The sequence below is a fragment of the Pagrus pagrus genome, assembly GCF_965226575.1.
Source record: "Pagrus pagrus genome assembly, chromosome: 5".
Lineage (NCBI taxonomy): Eukaryota > Metazoa > Chordata > Actinopteri > Spariformes > Sparidae > Pagrus > Pagrus pagrus.
The window spans coordinates 170,036-187,504 of NC_140189.1; the positions used below are offsets into that span (position 1 = coordinate 170,036).

At 42.1% G+C, this 17,469-nt stretch overlaps 2 long non-coding RNA genes across 2 annotated transcripts; both read right to left on the minus strand.

Moving 5' to 3' along the window:
* Positions 1-1,061: 1,061 nt before the first annotated feature.
* LOC311257362 lies at positions 1,062-1,662 on the minus strand. The gene is made up of 3 exons (XR_014622611.1): positions 1,598-1,662; positions 1,443-1,471; positions 1,062-1,221 (listed from the first exon to the last, which is right to left on the minus strand). It is a non-coding gene; the product is annotated as an uncharacterized lncRNA (long non-coding RNA).
* Positions 1,663-7,931: 6,269 nt separating this feature from the next.
* On the minus strand, positions 7,932-13,088 carry LOC311257291. Its single transcript, XR_014622606.1, has 4 exons — positions 13,000-13,088; positions 12,659-12,892; positions 12,490-12,575; positions 7,932-12,391 (listed from the first exon to the last, which is right to left on the minus strand). It is a non-coding gene; the product is annotated as an uncharacterized lncRNA (long non-coding RNA).
* Positions 13,089-17,469: the final 4,381 nt, after the last annotated feature.

A 17,469-nucleotide genomic window follows, 5' to 3' on the forward strand; every position in this document is an offset into this window, starting at 1 on the left:
GTAATTGTTTCTGCCTCCGCTTATTAGCCGTGGCTGCAGCGAGCGAGCAAAATCACAACCTCAGATGTCTTTAGGGTATCAGATATTATTATAGTCTATTCTTATATTTAAGCAACATCCAGTCAGGCCGTGATATAGGCTCACGGGGGTGGACTGGGACAATAATTCAGGTCGGCAATTTTACCAGTAAACAAATGTTCCTTAAAAAACGACTAATGTAGTTTAGCTCTACTGTAAAACAAAGAAAGCACAAGTGATTATCCAAGGTCACCCAGATAATTGAGGTGTCCCACCGCTGTGAAACAATCAGTCTGAATCAATCTGATACGGTTTAGCAGTCCCCCTCTCCATTCACTCTACCTGTAGCCTAAAACAGCGCCACTCTCCATTGCAGCTACATTGTGGTCAAATGTGGAATTGTCCCAAAATCGTTTGAGCTGCAATTCAGTACTATGCTTCCACCTAGTGGCTACAGTTGTCACTTACATTTCACGCGTTGCGTGAATCTCGCTCCCCGCGAGTGAAATGGCCACTTTGAAGTAGTACCTACTGTACACAGGAAGGGCGTGGAGAATGGTAGTGCGCTTGGTGTGGATGTCATGCATTTCCTATTTCCAGATAAAAACAGAATTGTATATAGTGAAGAGTTTACTGAATTTTAAACAGTCAAATCAGAACCCATGTCCACAAATAACCTGTTCACATCTTTAATGCAATCAGACAAATAGCAATCACAACTAATTGCAAAATTCTAACAGCTCATTTGAATTACTGAACCTGTCCAATGTTCCACTGGTTCAACCATTGAAATGTGTAATAATCTATTTACCTGTTCATCATGGATTTTTAAAATTTCAGCCAGGGCATCTGCTGTCGTCCCAGTTTTTGATGCCTTCTGTCTGAATAAGGTCATCAGTCAAGGAAGATGGCGGTCAAGCTCAGCATAGAATGTGTTGGGCAGGTTCTGATTCGTAATCCGCTGGAACTCTGCATACAACTACATTGAAATAACAGCAGGAAGACAATACAGCAACAACAATTAAACAGCTCAATTTGAAGAATCTCACACACATTTATAAAGCAGCAAATAGCTGCCAAATGAGTAAGAGTTACAATTTTCACTTTAAAGAGAGAGCTCATCCATATTACCTCAGACTCTATTTTGAGAGCAGGCCAGAGATCCATGAGCTCGTTCACTGGTGGGCAGGACATCACCATGGTCTGTCGGTGCAGAGGAAATGTGAATTACTATTAACTTACCAAAACATGGTCATGGACTACAGCTAACACTTTAAAATGACAACATGTTTTCCTCAAAACTATTTGTTTTTATAGCATTTATAGATGAAAAAAAGCTTAAGTAAACTTGGTTTAGTAGTTGGTTAGTTAATTAGTTTTTAACATATTTTTAAGACAAATCTTGAATGAAATTTTGGACTCACTTGTAGATATTTCTTTTTTGCAACATTGTCTGAGAAAAAAAACAAAACAAAAATTAATTTTATTTATTGTTATTAGGTATATTTTATATTAGAGAGAGAGAGAGAGAGAGAGAGAGAGATGGTTGGTAGAAGAATTCACATACAAAATGGATTACCTGTTATCTTTATCACATCCCCAGTTGTCTTCCTTTACTCTGTCGTAACTTCTTGAAACTGGAACAGAGAGATGCAAAGGCATAAACTGATGAACAATTAAAAAGCATCCAAACAGTGTCAAATAATAAATACTTCCATTTATAATTTTTTCCAAGTTAATGATCAATCCCCAAAGTGTGAATGCATCACCAGTCAAGCTACTAAAGCCATCAAGCAAATTTAAATTTACTATAAAGAAATGCAGCAGTACTTGAACTTAAACTGCATGGTTAGATCAACAATAACACTATTTCTACTAACTAAAGCCTTACTGATGAGGGTTTTTTTTCCCCAAAACATATCCGTTCTGTTCATTATTATTTAATATGCATACACAGCTAATGTCATAAATATCTGAAGTCTGATTTATTCATCGTTGTCGTGAAAAGCAGCTGGCCTGCTTAAGTAGGCAGGGTCGTTTGTTTTAAAACCAACACAGCACAAGTGGGCGGGCAGTTGACTCGTGGTCTGTTAAAAGCAATCTCTGTCCCTGTCTCACTGCTCATATAGAATTTAAAAAGAGCGCCCCTAGAAGCTACAGAAAACGCAGACTTGCAGTGTAGAAACTCAGTTTGAGCTTAAAGAGGCCTATGTTCTTTTGCCGTCCATCATGGCGTCCGTATCTCGCGCGCGGGGAACGTGACGTCACGTGCAAAGGGTCAATAGTTTAAAATGCTGGCGTTTCTAACAAGAAAACGGCTTGAAAACAATATCACTGCACGCAGGTACCTCTGCTGTGTGTGTGACTGCGGGCACAGCGGGGTTGGTTGCACCATGAGACATGAGAGGGGGGTTCAATTAAATTTCATAAAGATTAAAACACTTTGTTTTATGCTCTAGTCGACTGCCTATACCCCCTATGCCAAGAGCTGGCCCTGCCACCTCCTCTAGGACAAGTATCCAACATTTTAAACTGCCTCATTACAACAGGCAACACACAACTGAACACCTGCTAGGCCTGCTAGCACAATGTTTCCTTCTGGAAGCGTGGCAAAGCACATAAAAAAAACACGGACCCGCCATTTCTGCAATTTTTTTCAACACGCACCCAAAATACAACTAAATGTTAGTATATTAACAATATATGAACATTCAAAACTTACAGTAAGTCCAGTGAGGCTGACTGTTGCCGCGTAGGTCCAACTTGCAGTCCTCCGTGCTGCTTCCCGTTGCTCGCGCTCAAACTTTTCTTCTTCTGTGTCTTCCCCCCCCCAAAGAGCGGTAATCAACCAGTGTATTAGCGCCGCCTTCTGCTTCGGAGGGGGAACCAGAGATTAACCCGGAATAAAAATTGATCTTGTATGTAAATTGTATGTATATATATATATATATATATATATATATATACATTTTTATAAAATATAATAATATATATATATATATAAAACATATATACATTTTCATAAAATATAATATATATATATATATATACGTATATATATATATACATATATATATATATATATATATATATAAACTGATAATACAATAAATACTCAAATAAATAAATTTTGTCTTCCACTAATGTATTGAGTATTTAGACCTAATGCAGTTAAGACCATTTGCTCCAATCAAATTGTTGCCGTTGTTTTATTATGATTGCAATTTATTTGTTATGATCGATTTTACTTATTTGGTGAAGCACTTTGACATTTTATTGTATTTTAGCATGTGCAAGGCCTATTATTAAATTCCACCTATTTAAAATAATAGAAATAAGAAGACTTTACCATTCTTATATGTAGGCCTACTTAATGCTATTAAGTTGTACTTAAGCTGTGTTTTTCAGTTATGCTTACTTAATAAAGAAAGTTAAATTTAATCAAACATTATTAGTATAAATTACTCAAAAACAAAGAACATGTTACACAAACTTGACATAATTAAGTTAGTAGAACTTTTTTAAAACTGAGTATACAGTACTTAATCTATTTAATTAATTTGAACGTTCGGGTTTACAGTGTATATGGCATTCAGTGACATGCTTTGTAATGTTTTCTAATGATACAACACAGAATAATATAAATAATATAAAAAAATATATATATAATGATAAACATTTGATACATAGAATAATAATAAACATAACAGCATGAGCAATAATCATAATTATAAACATTTAAATCATCAACAATCTGGGAAGAAATTAATGCTACATTTTATTTGATAGGGGGCGGCAAGGGACCTGGATAGCGCTGGCCCAAACAAGGTTGAGAACCACTGAGCGATTGCCTCATAAATACCCTTTATCTAATAATGTAAAAGAAGCGTATTTTTGGTACAAACATTTTGATTGCCCCCAGACAGTTTTGATGAATAGGGTATACTCAGACAAGCTCATGTTGAACACTGCGGTGCCACAAGGCTGTTTGCTGTCACCACTGCTGTTTTTAATTTTCACAGATGTAATGACTGTTCACTGCAGTTACAGTAAAAGCAGTTGTTCAAATATGCTGATGATATGGGCCATGTTGATATTCCCCAGAGAACCATACATGAAGAGGTACTGTATTGCAGGACTAGTGCCAGTGGAAATGAAAGAACTTACAATGCCAACAAAACCCAGTAGAACAAGTAACATTTACCCAATGACCAGCCTGTAGAAGAAGTAGAACATTAAGTAATTACTTGGGCACATTCATTATAAAGGTGTGAGAGCATTTCAAGAAAGCCAATTAGGGATTTTGTTTTTTATCAGAAAGGTGAACAAACATAATACAGTACTTGAAACAGGATACAGAAAGCATTTTATCATTGTGTCGGTGACAAGTGATTACACTATTGTTCTCTTAAATCCTTATTGTTATTGTGAACGTGGATGCATTCACACTCTAAATATTCAAATCTTTATTATTAGGGTGATCGTTTTACTGTTCTCCAAAATCTTTATTATTCCATTTTCTTCCTCCCCTTTTTTTGACACACTACTTGTCCTACAGCTTGCAGCTAAAAACATGGTTCCAAAGCTAAAATGTTAAGCATGTTTAGGAGACTTGTGCTATGACTTTTAATGCTGAAACTTGTAATGTTAGATTTTATGTTTCTTTTTTTATTATTTTTAAAATCGGTTTCCTGTGGGAGTAGACACTCAACTTTTTATTAACCCAGTCAACTTTACAAGCTTATGAGGTGACATATGTCCAGCTACAGACTCCATTACTACCACTACTCACGAAACCTTTAGCTTGCAATGTTGTACTGTGCACGTTATTCAACAGTGTGTCACATGACCACCTAAAGAGTAGAGCACTGGTGTTTGGAGTAGGGCCCGACTGATTTATCGGCGAGCCGATTAAATCGGCCGATTATAGCCCGTTTGAGACTAATCGGTAATCGGCCAAAACTCGCCGATTGTCGCCGATATTTTCAGAAATAGTTGAAAACACTTTTCTGGTCCGAGTTTGATTCATGATAAATCCGTGGTATATTACTGAGATGATCAGTCGGTCTTCCTGTCGGCGTGAAGAGCATTAGCCTACAGTATATCGAGTGTTCCTGATTTTTTTTTTTTTTAAAACGTTATGATGTACGTGAGTTAAATCAAATCAAATCAAATCAAATTTTATTTGTATAGCCAAAATTCACAAATCACAGTTTGCCTCAGAGGGCTTTACAATCTGTACAGAGACGACACCCTCTGTCCTTCGACCCTCGATTCGAGTGAGGAAAAACTTGCCCCAAAAAAAAAAAAAAAAAAAAAGGCCCTTTTAACAGGGAAAAAAAAAAAATGGGGAAGAAACCTCAGGGAGAGCCACAGAGGAGGGATCCCTCTCCCAGGACGGACAGACGTGCAATAGATGTCGCATGTACAGAGCAGATCAACGAGATCACAATGTATTCAATTATAAGCGATGGTTGACAGGAGTGAAAGTACACAAAGATGTATTACAGCAATAATGATTAAATGCACATGGAAATGTGATTACTAGTGATAACAGTGGTAGTGATCAATGGTAAGGATGGTATGTAGCAATGCAGTACGATAATAGTAGTGGAACGTATGTAACAGAGATGTGACTAATATTAGCGACAGTAGTGATGGGTGTCAGGCAGGGTCATGGCAGTAGGTGCATCCACGATCAGGCAGGGCCATAGCAGTAGGCGCATCCACGATCAGGCAGGGCCATAGCAGTGGGCGCATCAACGATCAGGCAGGGCCATAGCAGTGGGCGCATCCACGATCCACGACCCGGGTGCGGCCAGGATCCAAGGGAGCCTGTAGGACTAGAAAGCACAAGGACTCCGGGGAAGAAGTAAGTCAGTGACATGCAGAGATGGGGCATGTATACAGGCATAATGTATACAGATGGAGAGGAGAGGAGAGGGGAGGAGAGAGAAGCTCAGTGTGTCATTGTCCCCCGGACTAGGCCTATAGCAGCATAACTAAGAGCTGGTCCAGGACCAGCCCTAACTATAAGCTCTATCGAAGAGGAAGGTCTTAAGTCTACTCTTAAAGGTAGAGAGGGTGTCCGCCTCCCGGACCAAAACAGGAAGATGGTTCCACAGAAGAGGAGCTTGATAACTGAAGGCTCTGGCTCCCATTCTACTTTTGGAGACTTTAGGAACTACAAGTAATCCTGCGTTCTGGGAGCGTAATGCTCTAGTTGGGTGATAGGGTAATATGAGCTCCTGGAGATATGATGGTGCCTGACCATTGACAGCTTTGTAAGTGAGGAGAAGGATTTTAAACTCTATTCTTGATTTTACAGGGAGCCAGTGCAGAGAGGCCAGTACAGGAGTAATATGATCTCTTTTCTTAGTTCCTGTCAGTACACGTGCTGCAGCATTCTGGACCAGCTGGAGACTCTTTAGAGACTTGTTAGGGCAGCCTGATAATAGAGAATTACAATAGTCCAGTCTGGAAGTAACAAATGCATGGACTAGCTTTTCTGCGTCTTTTTGAGACAGGATGGGCCTGATTTTTGCAATGTTACGTAGATGAAAAAATGCAGACCTTGAAATTTGTTTTATGTGGGAGTTGAAGGACATATCTTGATCAAAGATAACTCCCAGATTCCTGACGGTGGTGCTGGAGGCCAAGTTAATGCCATCCAAACTCGCTATATCATTAGATAATGCATCTCTAAGGTGTTTAGGACCAAGTACTATAACTTCGGTTTTATCTGAGTTTAACAGCAGAAAATTGCAGGTCATCCAGGTCTTAATGTCCTTGAGACATGCATGGAGTTTAGTAAGCTGATTAGTTTCATTTGGCTTTATTGATAGGTATAACTGTGTATCATCTGCATAACAATGAAAGTTTATGGAGTGTTTCCGAATTATATTTCCTAGAGGGAGCATATATAAGGTGAATAGTATGGGTCCAAGCACGGAGCCTTGAGGAACACCATGACTAACCTTGGTATACAGGGATGACTCATCATTAACATGTACAAACTGAAGTCGATCCGATAAATAGGACTTAAACCAGTTTAATGCGGGTCCTTTAATGCCAATTAAGTGTTCCAGTCTCTGTAGTAGAATATGATGATCAATGGTATCAAATGCAGCACTAAGATCTAGTAAGACCAGGACAGAGACAAGTCCTTTGTCAGAAGCGATTAGGAGGTCATTTGTAACTTTCACCAGTGCCGTCTCTGTGCTATGATGTGCTCTAAAACCTGATTGAAAATCCTCATATAAACTATTTTTATGAAGAAAGTCACATAGCTGGTTGGCGACTGCTTTCTCAAGGATCTTGGAGAGGAAAGGGAGGTTGGATATAGGTCTATAGTTGGCTAAAGTTTCTGGATCAAGATTAGGCTTTTTAAGGAGCGGTCTAATTACAGCTAGTTTAAAGGACTGTGGTACGTATCCTGTTAATAGAGACAGGTTGATCATTTCTAGTAAAGATGTGCTAATTAAAGGTAAAGTTTCTTTCAGCAACCTAGTTGGGATGGGGTCTAGGAGACAAGTTGTTGGTCTAGATGAAGAAACCATCGAAGTTAGTTGGTGGAGGTCAATGGGAGAGAAGCAGTCTAAATATAAGTCAGAATTTACAACTGTTTCTGAGGTTCCTGTGTTTAAAGATACAATAGTGCCAGTTGAGGGCAAGCGATGATGGATTTTGTCTCTAATAGTTAAAATTTTATCATTAAAGAAGTTCATGAAGTCATTACTACTGAGCGTTGTAGGAATACATGGTTCAGTAGAGCTGTGACTTTCTGTCAGCCTGGCTACAGTGCTGAAAAGAAACCTGGTGTTGTTTTTGTTTTCCTCTATTAATGACGAGTAATAGCTTGCTCTGGCATTGCGGAGGGCCTTCCTATATATTTTAAGGCTATCTTTCCAGGCTAAGCGGGATTCTTCCAAGTTGGTGGAACGCCATTTCCTTTCAAATTTCCGTGATGTTTGCTTCAATTTGCGGGTATCCGAGTTATACCAGGGTGCTAACCTCCTGTGCTTTATAGGTTTCCTTTTCAGGGGGGCAATAGAGTCCAGTGTTGTTCGCAATGAGCCTGCAGTGCTATCAACAAGATGATCGATTTGTGAGGAACTGAGGTTAGTGGAGGAGTCCTCTATTATATTGAGACCTGGCATTGAGTTTAGTGCCAGCGGTATAATTTCCTTAAATTTAGCTACAGCACTATCAGATAGACATCTAGTGAAGGAGTTTTTATCTAATGGTGTGTAGTCCAGTAATAGAACTTCAAAAGTTATTAAGTGATGGTCTGATAAAAGAGGATTCTGTGGAGAAACTGTTAGATTTTCAATCTCGATACCATAAGCTAGAACAAGGTCAAGGGTGTGGTCAAAACAGTGAGTTGGTTTATGTACACACTGAGAGAAGCCAATAGACTCTAATAATGAGATAAATGCAGTACTAAGGCTATCATTAACGACATCCACATGAATATTAAAATCACCTGCAATAATTACTTTATCTGATTTGAGGACTAGACTTGATAAAAACTCAGAGAATTCAGATAAAAATTCTGAGTAAGGACCAGGTGCTCGATACACTACAACAAATAGAACTGGCTGTAAAGTTTTCCACGTTGGATGTGAAAGACTCAGAACAAGGCTTTCAAATGAGTTATAATTTAATTTAGGTTTAGGAATGATTGACAGACTTAAGTCATAAATAGCTGCAACACCACCTCCTCGGCCGGAGCCTCGAGGAATGTGAGTATTAATGTGACTGGGTGGAGTGGATTCATTCAGGCTGACATATTCTTCAGGATGCAGCCAAGTTTCAGTAAGACAGAATAAATCAATATTACAGTCTGAAATTAAGTCATTTACTAGTACAGCTTTTGATGACAGGGATCTGATATTTAGGAGTCCGCATTTAATTCTCTTGTCTTGTTTTGAGATTGCAGAGTTGCTGTTAATTTTTATTAGATTTTCATGCACAACTCCTCTTCTGTGGACTTTTGATTTGATTAATTTAATTAATTTAGGTGGTCGGGGGGCAGACACAGTCTCAATGAAGTTTTGGGTGTGCAACTGATCTAATGGAAGCTCAGAGAAGCGTGTAAGACTGCAGCTCTGCCTCCTGGTCTCAACTCTGGGTTGTCAGGCTGGTTGTTGGCTAATGAAATGGGTTAAATTTCTAGAGATGAGAGCTGCTCCGTCCAAAGTGGGATGGATGCCGTCTCTCCTAATGAGACCAGGTTTTCCCCAGAAAGTCCGCCAATTATCAACAAAGCCCACATCGTTTGCTGGACACCACCTCGACAGCCAGCGGTTGAATGATGACATGCGGCTGAACATGTCATCACTGGTTAGGTTTGGCAGGGGCCCAGAGAAAACTACGGAGTCCGACATTGTTTTGGCGTAGTTACACACCGACTCAACATTAATCTTAGTGACTTCCGACTGGCGTCGCCGGCAGTCATTACCGCCGACATGTATTATGATCTTACTATATTTACGTTTAGCTTTAGCCAGCAGTTTCAAATTTGATTCGATGTCGCCCGCTCTGGCCCCTGGGATGCATTTCACTATGGTCGCTGGTGCCGCTAACTTCACGTTTCGTACTATGGAGCTGCCAATGACCAGAGTTTGTTTCTCAGCGGGTGTGTCGCTGAGTGGGGAAAATTTGTTTGAAACGTGAAGCGGTTGGTGGTGTAACGTGGGCTTTGGTTTGGTATTATGCTTCCTTCGTTCAGTCACCCAGCCGCCCTGCTGTCCCGGCTGCTCGGGAGTTGCCGAGGGACGGCTAGCTGAAGCTACAGTTGCTCGGTCCGCACTAGCTAAGTGGCTAGCTGCAGCAGTTACAGTCGGAGTTTCCATGCTGCGGAGCCGAGCCTCCAACTCACTGAGCCTCGCCTCCAACGCTACAAATAAACTACACTTAATACATGTACCAGTATCACTAAGGGAGGCAGAGGTGTAACTGAACATCTGGCACACTGAGCAAGAGAAAAGAGGAGAGCGGGAGGGAGAGAGAGAAGCCATCGCTAGCTGATAGTGGCTAAGCTAGGACACGATAGATTAGCCAGCAGAGCTAAGAGAGCTACAAACAGCAGCAAGCCCGGCGACCAAGCTATAAACACAGAGTATTGTTGAATGCCTTAGTGGACCAGCAAGTGCCCGATCACAAGCGGGATCTCGGTCGCTGCAGAAGGAATACAACAATAATCTGCTTGGACGAGCCGGAGCAGCACAGTTACGCTATCAGTCAGTAACACAACAACAGGAAATGACGCAATGACGCAACACGCTTACCGTAGTACGTAGCAGGGCCTCATCCCACTCAAGCAGTAGGTTTTTTTATTTTTATTTAGGCTATTTATTTTAGAGGATGACGAGTGTGTGAGTGCGGGAGGTTGACAAATCAGACTCACACTCACACCCGCTACAGTCTGAATAATAAGCAGAGAAGAATTAGTTTATCATCTTTATTACAGTTAAAATAAATAGCCAGGGGTGTAGTGTAAGCCATATTATTTAAACACAACTAAGAAAAATGCTTAATGTAGGCTATGAGTTTGAAAATGGCCCACATAACTAGACAGATTCTTTTAAACAATGCATATTTATGTCTTACTGTTATTATTTTTTTAAAGCTAATGGTGCCTTGTTGTAGGCCTAATGTTGGATGGTTGTCATGTTAATATGCTGCTTGACTCAGCAATAAAAAGGATTTGAAATTATTTTTCTGCCTTTAATTCTTTGTAGAAGTGTCTGAAAGGCTCAAAAGCAGCCATTTGTTAAAAAAAAATAAGTAAATATGTAGATATATTACTTGAATTAATAAAATTTTAAAACTTTATAAAAAAAATGTAAAAAATCGGCCGATTAATCGGTTATCGGATTTTTTCCCCCCTAATAATCGGTATCGGCATCAGCCCCAAAAAATCCATATCGGTCGGGCCCTAGTTTGGAGACCAGAAAAAATATTTCTAAACTGGGACCAGGTCAAGTCTTTTGTCAACGATCTCCACAGCAGTTCTGTCTATGTAGAGATAAGTGTGGGTGGGCTGCTTCCTCCTGAAGTCGACGATGATCTCCTTCAGGTCCAGATTATTGAGGTTACACCAGTCTACCAGATGTTTCAACTCCTCTCTGTACGCCAGCTCCTCTTTGTCCTGGATAAGGCCCACCACTGTCATGTTGTCCGCATACTTTTTGATGTGATTTGTATCGTACGTTGTGCAGCAGTCATGGGTCATCGGGGTGAAGAGCAGTGGGCTCAGCATGCAGCTCTGTGGGAGCCGGTGCTCAACATGATTGTGTCTTCCCACACATGGACTGGGTGGAGAGAAAGTTCAGTTTCCAGATGCACATTGGGGGACCGGTTTGCTTACCAGGTGCTGGGGGATTATTGTGTTAAACACTGAGCTGAAGTCCAAGAACAGCATTCAGACATAGGTGTCCAGATGTTCCAGGCTCAGATGTAGTGCACAGGATATGGCATCCTCAGTGGAGCGGTTGGAGCAGTAAGCAAACTGGAGCGGGTCGAGTGATGGAGGTAGCACTGACACTATGTGGTCCTTTACCAGCTTTTCGAAGACATTCATTTCCGGTTTGGCGATGTTGGAGAGAGACGTAGGGTGAAGGGGCTCCCGATCAACTCTCTTAATAACTTTAATAATCAAAGTTTTACACGCATATTGACGTAAATATAGTTGTTGAACCCTCACGACGGCGAAATGTCCAGCTATAATCCTAAATCACAGACACTTAACTTCAATCAGACGAACAAATAGCATAGCTTGCAAGCTAGCAACAATGGCGGCTGCGTCTACTGACACGGAAGAACCTGGCGACAGCAAACACGGAGATCCTGTCTCCATGTCTCAACTGATTACAAAACTATCTAAGTAACGAACCAACTTTAAGGAAGATGTGGCCACATTAATCCAAGAGACAATTCAGCCTCTGTAGCTTCAGTGGATGGGCTACATGACGAAGTTAGCTCTTTTCAGGGCCGACTCGTTGCAGCAGAAACCCTGACAGGTGATAATTTTCAAAGGATTTGTGAAGCTGAAGCTACCGTCAAATCCCTTCAGGCCCAGAACGCAACCCTGCTGGATCGCCTTGAAAACCTGGAAAATAGATCTTGCAGAGCTGACCTCCGCATCCTAAATTTGCCTGAAGGAAGTGAAGATGGCCATGACCCTGCTATTTTTATCTCAGATTTGCATTTTGCAGACGTCTGTGGTGCGGTGTCCTGTACATGGGAATTGCCTCTAATCTGGACTGCAGCAGGCACAGAGCTCGGTGAGCTCCTGGCTACGAAACAACGGAGGTCGCACAATCCATCCAGATACCCCGCCAACGATGCCGTCTTCTCTTACAGGCAGCTGGAAAACAATTAAATGAGTGGTATTAATAAAAAAACGTAAGTCACAGTAAAATTAAACAAGGAAGGAACAGGAACAAAACAGTAAAAGTTACTTACACACAATGGCGTCATGTAAATCTGGACTTGCGGACATAACTCTGAGCAAATAGGAGGTCACGGCCTCGTTATGAGGCGAGATTAGTCTGTGAAAACAAAATGAATCGGTATCTATTAACGTATCTGTTTCCTTATACAGTAGAATGAAAGCATATTCTCTAAATCTTACCCTTGCTCCGGTTCGTAGCGCTGTCCGGGCTGAAGAGAAACTCTCGGTAAAGTCCACCACTCGCAGCGCTATCCGGCTCCGTCGGGGTCTTTGTGTTTGCCGTCGGTCTCACGGCTTTACTCGTCAGGTTCGTTTGTCGCTAGCTTGTTAGCAAAGTCCATGCAAAAGCACTGCTAGCCGCTAGGTCAGAAGCTAACTTAAGCTCCTCTCTGTCTTCTTGTGCTGAGTAGTCCACTAAAACGGACAGAACCCATCACCAATAACATTTTTGGTCATCAAGAGTCCTGGTTGAACACTTTCAAACTGGCGTAGATATTAATTAAAAAGTTTGTGTTTTCAACCTGCATCTCTCTTCTTCCTCCGCTTGTCACTCTCACGCATCTCCACCCACTTCCCCTTCACCTCAGTTCCTCCACCCCCTCGTCCTTTGACCTCGAAGGTGATTGGTCCAGGAATCAGAAAGGTCCTGAAATAACATAATGTCACAAAAGGTCCAAGGATAACAAATCCAGAAAACATTTGTGCAACTCTCTTTCCTATTCTTACAGGCATTTTAAGTAAGGGATAATGTATAGTTCGGAGGTTGTTATGGAGAAATAAACCCCGACAGGTTGTATGGAGGGGTTTCATACAACCTGAAGGGGTTTATTTCTCCATAACAACCGACTAACTATACATTATCCCGCTTATTACACGGCCTTACGAGTAAAATAGGTAATAAATAATCACCCACAATGATTCAGCAGTGCTGTCTTGCTTATGTTGCTATATGTTGCCAGGGCGGACCAGAGCACCGTCCCTAGCAACGGTCTGTTATACTTGACGGTGGTCATTATACAGAAATAACGGACCGTAGAACGCAGCGATGGACCAATCAGAGAGCAGCATTCAATAGAGCCGTGTAATAACAAATATTATTACACAACCAATAATTAACATTTTAAATGCTGCATTCAGTAAACCTTGAATATTATACAATATTCATTGTTCTCATTGAGCAATATAAAACTTCACTGCTGGTCATTGAATTTTAACATTTTAACCTTAAATGCTATTTATTAACCCATGAACTTATTTATTCAATTATATTCTTATTATCTTGAATACATTTCAACAGGGTTACACTTGTCATACTCTGCTCCAGAGTCATATCCATCAATAGACTGGAAGTAGCTGATGGATACCAAATTGTTTTGTGTATCTTTTTTACATAACATTGGCCATTGCTAATGACATACACAGTAATTAATCTAGCATACTTTCATTAAATGAATCAATTCAAGCTAAAATTTAAGAGTCTATAATTAGGCCATACTGAGCCTGATCTATTTATACCAGAGATTTTCTAATCTACAGTGCCGTTTACTGACGAAAATCCCACTTTTCATGCAGTGTAGGTGAGCGGGTTGTTGTCCGTTCTCACCGTAAATCTGGCACCATAGAGATAGTCGTGGAACTTCTACTTCTCTACTTCTATCTACTATGGCCCACTTCAAGGCCAGAAATTCAAGCTGGTGGATAGGGTAGTTTTCTCTGATTGGGATAATTTACGGCTAGCAAATGCCGTCTAGGCTGGCATCCACGTGTAGGATGTAGGGCTTTGTTGCATCGGCAAAAGCCAACACTGGAGCACTGGTAAGGCAGTGGATGATTTGGCGAAAAGCGTCTGTACATGCTGAGGTCCAGCGCTCGCCAAAGGGTTCAGATGGTCGATAATAGTCATTAACATCAGATTTGGCAGGTTTCTTCACCTTCCTTACAGGAGGGTATCCCTTTGTCAGGTCAGTGAGAGGGCGAACTATGGCTGAGTAATTCTTAATGAACTTGCGGTTATAACCACAGAACCCCAGAAATGACTGCAGCCACTTCAAGTGGGTGGGTGGCTGCCACTGGGCTACAGCCTTGATTTTGTCAGGGTCAGTCGCAATGCCAGCTGCAGACACAATATGTCCCATGTACTTTACTTTAGGCTGGGAAAATTGGCACTTATCCAGGGAAAGTTTCAAGCCGACCTCTGCCAGGCGGTCAAGTATGCGCAGAAGGCGCTCTTCGTGTTCTTCCAGAGTGCGACCAAACACAATGAGGTCGTTGAGGTAAACGAGACATTGAAGCAGGTTCATATCTCCCACTGCCTTTTCCATTAATCGCTGGAATGTGGCAGGGGCCCCGGTGATGTCTTGGGGCATCTGCTCAAACTGATAATGTTTTTTCCTTGCCCTCCACGGACATGGCGATTTGATAATAGCCAGAGCGAAGGTCGAGCACAGAAAACCAACGGCTTCCTGTGAGGCTGGCCAAATCGTCATCAATCCAAGGAAGAGTGTATTGGTCAGGTATGGTTTTCAGGTTAAGGGTGCGATAGTCAATGCACATCCTTATCTTGCCATTCTTCTTCCTAGCTATCACTATGGGAGAGGCGTACGGACTGCGGGATTCTTTGATAATCCCTGCAGCAAGGAGCTCCTGTAGATGTTTGCGGACATCGTCGATTTCTGCTGGGGCCAGACGCCTAAATCTCTCTCGGAAAGGGCTAGGGTCTTTCAACCTAATAATACAGTGCTCCACCCCTCTCGCTAAACCCACATCCCACTCTGACAAGGAGAAAACCTGAGGCCGATCAGCCATTTTTTGAGCCAGTTGGTTTTTCCAGTTCTCTGGAATGGGAGAGTCACCAAAATTAAAGATAGCAGGGTCAAGTGTGCTAGATGGGGTCTCTGCCTGCTGCAGCTGGGTGACAACTTCTGCTTTATGCACATAGGCGATTACTGTGCCTTTGGGGATGGCTTTTGGCTTGGCGGACTTATTCTTCAACAACACAGAAAACCTGTTGCAATCCATCTCTGCGGAGAGTAGGACACAGGGGGGCATTAACACTCCAGCTGGAAGTGCTCCGTTGGAAGGAATCTCTACCACGTGGATGCTATCTTTGAGTTTCTCGTTACCCACCATGGTGCAAATGGCTGAACGCTCACTACCAGGAGGCACAGTGAGAGGTCCAGGTCCAGTCCACTTAACTACAGCCAGAGGATCACTATGAGGGAGTAGTGACTTGGACTGGGTAGGTAGCTGTGTACATACATGCATGGTTCGAGCTAGCTTGGGGTCCCCTTGAACTTTATCGGACCGCGGGGCATGACTGAATGCTCGTGCATTTGTACCAACAATGAGTGGCATTTTTTCAGGGCCATTACCTTCTGGGCAGACTAAAACAAGCCCCACCTTAGGCTCACACTGATCACCATCTTCGAGAAACTGTATCTCAGCTGCAATGTAGCCTTTATATGGGTAACTAGCCTGACTTAGGCCCCATAGCTCCAAGCTTGAAATGGAGTAAAGCGGTAGATGGGACAAGTGCTTGTTATAGTAATCTTCAAAAACAATTGACACATTAGAGCCACAATCCATTAAAGCGTCACATGTGTATCCTTCAATTATGACTTTCCCGATGCTAGATTATGCTAGATCCTGATGCTAAGCCTATAGGGATGTCTGCTGGCAGGCTGAGCCCTAGTGTACTGCTTTTGAGTTGGCCTACAAGTCCTGTTTGCCCAGGGGAATTGGTTGGGGGACCATTTTGGTTATGTTTGAGCTTTTGGTTGTTTCTGATTAGCTTGCTTATCACTTTGGAGGGGTTGTCAGTGCCACTGCAGTTTTTGGTGATGTGGCCATCCTCACCACAGCTGTAGCAAAACACACCCTGTCCATCTGTAGTTTTATTGCTTTTCTTAGGTTTAAATGGTTGTTTTGGTTTAAAACTTTGGGGTTTCTTTTCTGGTGTTATTGAGGTCTCTTGCCTGGCTGCTTGCCCTCTGAGGTGATTTAGCGGTTGCAAACTAGCAACTCAGCGACTGCACTTCAGGGTCAATGTGCAACACTGGGGGTCCTTCTTTGACTGATAACTGCTGTACTTTAGCTTCTAAGGCTTTTACCTGACTTTTAAGAGTATCTACTTCAGCAGAGTGGGCTGTACTCTCCTCTGCCGCGCGCATCGCGTGCGAGCTTGTGGTGAGATTTCCTCTAGTCACTTTCTGATCTTCCTCTACTCTAATCTCACTCAGTAACTCCATGAAACAGGGAGGGTTCCTTAACCTCTCTTTCAAACACAACTGGAGTAGCAGGATGTCAGACTCTGATGCTGCACCTCTTAATAGCTACTCCACCCGTGCACGGTCTCTGGAAGTAGGGGGAAGGCCTCTTTTCTGGACTGCTTTTGACAAGTACGTAATCCGATAGCCTTTCACCTGACTTTTGTTGCAGGGATCGTAAGGCAAAATAAAGATCTTCACCGGACTTTGTGATCCCAAATGCATTTTCCAGGGCTGCTAAATAATCTTCTTGACGCGCATCTGCATCAGCACAGCCTGGATTATCTCAAACGCTGGACCTTTTACACTCTCCACAATCCTTTTCTTTTTCTCTTTCACAGAACAATCGCACTCGTCTAGCATTAGCTGTGCCTGCTCTAGCCAGTTTTCGAGGGTCTCCTCCCCTGCAGGTGTGGGTGTCACTCCTGAAAAAGCTCGTAACCTGCGGAAGGCATTGTTCTCTCGCAGGGGTCGCATTGTTTTTTCCAGCAACTCTCCCACAGCACGAATGATGGAGGTTGAGTCTGACCGTGTGGGTGTGCCTTGCTCAAGTAATGGTTGGAGGTCATTCAGTGATTTACCTTCACTTTGCAATAAGTTCCGCAACTTCAGTGTGAAGTCATCAGGCGGGGCGGTGGCACATGTGAGAAGGGTCATCTTCCATGGGGTTCCACCACCAAGGGGGTAGATCTCAGGGGGAGCTGTTTTAGGGTCAACTGGGTTTTG